Source organism: Engraulis encrasicolus, chromosome 17 (genome assembly GCF_034702125.1).
Source record: "Engraulis encrasicolus isolate BLACKSEA-1 chromosome 17, IST_EnEncr_1.0, whole genome shotgun sequence".
Taxonomy (NCBI): Eukaryota; Metazoa; Chordata; class Actinopteri; order Clupeiformes; family Engraulidae; genus Engraulis; species Engraulis encrasicolus.
The window spans coordinates 48,809,348-48,814,347 of NC_085873.1; the positions used below are offsets into that span (position 1 = coordinate 48,809,348).

General features: G+C 42.5%; 1 protein-coding gene across 1 annotated transcript in view; it reads right to left on the minus strand.

Moving 5' to 3' along the window:
* Positions 1 to 5,000, minus strand: part of LOC134466905 (protein bicaudal C homolog 1-like) — a 254,885-nt gene that overhangs the window by 155,898 nt on the left and 93,987 nt on the right. The window lies entirely within an intron of this gene.

Sequence of the window (5,000 nt, forward strand, 5' to 3'; positions counted from 1 at the left end):
TCAGACACCAGCATTGACATGAATGACTTGGGCTGTTAGCTTGCTAACTTGCTTTTCACACACCACTGTAGGCCTACATTAAATTGTGGAGACCAGAATCGAAATCACATACAGTTTAAAACAATAGTTCACTACACTAACTATACATTTTACACTTAAAGCTTAAATGAAATTGTGCTTCTGTTCTACAACCACATTCTTTTGCTACTACGAGAGACAGTCTTGTGGATGTTCAAAACGTTGTCTATTACTGCCATCTGCAGGACGCAATGCGCTATGGCGGTAGAGCGGTATGGACAAAATCCATACCTTGGGGGGAAAAATACCTTGCACGATAGTATACCGTCCATACCGCGCACTCCTAACTGGGGAATATTGCTGGGGAATACTGTCTGCACGTGTGGGCCGGATTATGAAGACCCGGGCCCCTTGGCTACAGATCGATGTGGGGCCCCCCTGGAAGGCAAATTTCACAACGCAATTACATAGACAGTGTCATAATTACAAGCGGGGAATTAAAGATAACATGTCTACCAGCTGTGGAGAGGAGTATGAACAAGATTTAGTTTGTTCTCTGCTATTTTGCTATTTTTGACTTTTGGCCAATTGGGGGGCCCTGGCAGGTGGGGGGGCATATTGAATAAATGAAACTAAGGACAGCACTCTTCAGATTTCTTCTTTGTTTATTCGCCCACGAACGTTGGGCAAAACGCCACTACACGCTGAAGAAGGGCTCTGCCCGAAACGTTCGTGGGCGAATAAACAAAGAAGAAATCTGAAGAGTGCTGTCCTTCGTTTCATTTATTCATTCAAGTTTTTGTGGGATTCAGCACCCAGTTAAGAATTGTTAAGTAGCCTATTTAGGCGATAGTGTGAGCGCGTCTTCTCCACTTTTTGGGGCCATATCGAGCCTGTATGTTAATCCGGCCCTGCTGCACGTCAACACAGGGAACACGATATCGATGCAATTAGCTGATGTCTCTTACGAAACAATATGAGAACCAGCTTTTACCGCAGTGATAACCTACAGAGCATGTGGAATATGTAAACAAGGAATTGGTCACACCACAGATCTGATATTCACAGACGTCATGAACTGGAATGAATACACACACGCACGCGCACACACACGCACGCACGCGCACACACACACACACACATACACACACACACACTAACACACACACACACACACACACACACACACACACACACACACACACACACACACACACACACACACACACACACACACACACACACACACACACACACACACACACACCTCTATCTACCAACTAACTCCATGTCAGCCTCTACCCATTATGACGGTCACACTAATCAGAGGTCATGGCTTAGTTTACACTAACCTATCATGCGCAAGCATTACCACACTGAAAGAAAATCTGAACAACAACAACAACAACTTCTTTAACCCCTTCTTTAACCTATGTTGTAACCTTACTGTCACCAAAATTGTAATATCTATGTCTTAATCTGTTACTTATGGCTCTCGGTACTGTCATAGCAATGTTGTTATGATGTAGTTGAGTATTTTCAGCAAATAGTGAATAGGCCCGCCGGCGACCCCCGTTGCAGTAAGAGCAGAGATATTCTATAGAGATATGCCAACATAATAGGTTTCTATGGGCACCTAACGCGACCAGGTTCCGGTCTGCCTAAAGGGCCGTGTCATAATGCTCCTACAATGAATAGAACAGTCCTTAGGTCTGCCTAGGTCTGCCTAAGGGGGGCCATAATAGAACCAGGAAACAATGGGCCAATGGAACCTCTCTCTCTCTACTCTCTCTGGTAAGAGGCTACGAGCTGCAGAGCTAGGATTGTTTTTCACGTGTTTTGATCTGGCGGTCACGTTGAGTTACAGTGAGCCCCACCTAACATCTAACGTCACCCCAGGGCAGGCTGAAACGTAAAACTGTCAGCTAGGAAACAGCAAGTAGAAGTAAATGACAGCAGGAAAATGACAGCAAGCCTGCTCACGTAGGTCATTTCACATAAGGATGCTTTAAATGCATCGGACGCACGCACATACACACACGCGCATGCACACACACACACACTTGCACGCACACACACACGCTTTAAACGCATCGGACGCACGCACACGCACACACGCGCGCACACACACACACACACACACACACACACACACACACACACACACACACACACACACACACACACACACACACACACACACACACACACACACACACACACACACACACACATCACAGCTGACTTCAGAGGGCGGTTTCTCCAAATCAGTTGTGTCATTTTAAATTATCGTTGTAGATTATTATTACAGCAACTCAGTATTGAGTCCTCAAATCAATATTGAATAGAGTGAGAAACACATAGGCAGTATTTCCTCACATTTATACTAGAGATGCACAGGATCCAAGATCCGGTTCCGGATCCGGCAGGATAATAGGGTTTTTCACAGGATCCGGATCCGGTTCCAGGATCCAGGATCCGGTAGCCGAGGCTTTTCAGTCAAAATAGTTTGAGCCAGCGTGATAAAAAGGGCCCACGTGTCTGAGTAGGCTATGTGTTTCAACCCTTTCGTAGGATCCGGTATCCGCTTCCGGATCCGGCAGGATCTTAAGCAGTGGATCCGGTATCCGGCAGGATCCTAAAAATCAGGATCCGGTGCATCTCTACTTTATAAAGAACAGTATTCTCAGGAAGTCTCAAACAAACTTTGGAAAATCGCTGCATTACATGGGCAGCCGTGGCCTAGTGGTTAGAGAGTTGGTCTTGCAATCTAGGGGTTGCAGGTTCGAATCCCCCTTGACCTCTCCCTACATCTCCATCCAGGGCTGAAGTGCCCTTGAGCAAGGCACCTAACCCCACATTGCCCCAGGGACTGTAACCAATACCCTGAAAAATAATAACTGTAAGTCGCTTTGAATAAATAAAAGCGTCAGCTAAGTGCAATGTAATGTAATACATGTATATGCCCCAAGGCTTAAAAGGCACGTCTCAACACTTGATTGGGTCATCTACAGGGGACAAGGAAGATCAAACTCTCGTCAAAACTAATGAGGAAAGATTATTTTCTTCTACCACAGGATAGTGAAATAGACAGTTACGGTAAATTACTTGAATACATACATTAATAAATGTGAAATAAACACTTGGGCATTTTTTTTACTGGATTACTGGATAAACATGTTATGTTGAAAGTTAAAATTAAACGTTCCACTCTGCTAGTTGGCCCCCGTTACACTTGGGATAGTCGTCTGAAGGTAAAAATGGTATTGCGTGGGTTTTTCTGTAGATTTATGGCCCTGGAAATAAAAACAATTTGGTTCTCATTGGACAGGGTCTAGCACCTCCAATTTAGTCCCTAAATGTGAAAAAAACACTTGGGCATTTTTTTACTGGATTATTGGATAAACATGTTATGTTGAAAGTTAAAATTAAAGCAAAGTTTAGTAGCAGTGGCTTGTATGTTTTTCAACCGTGAGTCATTGTATATCTTCAATGATTGGTTGCAGCTTAATTCCAAATATTAATCAAAGGGGGAAAAAAACACTGAAGAATTTTTTTTTGTGTGTAATTGTATGACGACGTATGATGACAATTAACTATGGCATTTTCCAAACACTCAGCTTTTGTGGATACTAAAAAGTGACACATCTGGCTTTTCAGAGGAAAAGAGTCACGGTGGTGTAAACGCCAGAAAATGCCACCAAAAGACACCAAAGCCTGCCGCACAGAAAGGCACCGACCAAACAAACAGAGCGACAGAGAACACTGAAGTTGAGGGTTTGAAATTTGAACCGCACCACACAACAACACACGACAATTAGCAATGTTGCCATAGCTACCCATAACCCATGCAAGCAGTTTACAAGTTTACGAGTTTACAAAACCCACACAGGAAAAAATGCCAACGTCAGAGGTTCTTATTTCCACTGCATGTTTTCAACGCTTTAAAGCCACGTTTTTTGGGTTTATAAGGCAGTTACTCAAGAGCAAAGGAATGCCCACTTGCTTGTCGTGTTCCAATGACTTATGTAATGGAGACGAGTCACTACAAGCCACATCCTATTTGCCATCATACTATGACGTATTACTGTATGACACATTTTATTTATTTTTTTCCTCCACAGAATATATTGAGAATTGACTCATTATAGATTTTTACTGGACTTAGGAGTTTTTTAGGAATTAATACTGTGTGAGGAACGCCATTGCTTTTAGAGTTGTTCCACAAAACTTTCAGCGACACAGTTTTATGTGAGTTTATTTTCCTTACTATGTTGTTTCATGTATGTTTATTTTCCTTGCTAATGTGTTATTAATATTTTGGTAATATCTGCATTTGTGTTGGTAATGTCTGCACTATTTTTTGGCTGCCATTTTGAGCAGGACTCCCTGGCAGAAGAGACACATAGTCTCAATGGGACAATCCTGGCTAAATAAAGGATAAATTAAATGAGATTCACACTCCTAGTCATATGAATTACACACACACTCGTAAAGATATCGTAATATTCAAATATAAAAGTGCTGTGAAGGCAAATGCAAAGGTTGTGCTGTCTTCAACCCTTCTGCTAATGCAAACTCTATACTGGCTTAGATAGGCAAATGGCCTTAACTCTGGCCTCACTCTTCTGAAAGTTAGAAAAATGGTTTTGTGGTTGGTTTTTCTCAATACTATGGCAACCACATCCTATTTTTTCCATCTCACCAAAAACACTAGCAGTAGCATACATGATGAAAATGGATACACCTCGTCTTCCAAAAAAAACTAGCATACAAGATGAAAATGGATACACCTCGTTTTCCAAAAACACTAGCATACATGATGAAAATGGATACACCTCGTCTTCCAAGTGTCAGGAATCAGGATCTCATTTCCAGAGTCTTGCTCATGGGCCCTGCGTTGGACAATTATCAGGCGTCACTCTTCATTATTTCAGTCTCTGAGGGTGCTGGCCCAAATTTCAAATTCAATGTTGTTTTTT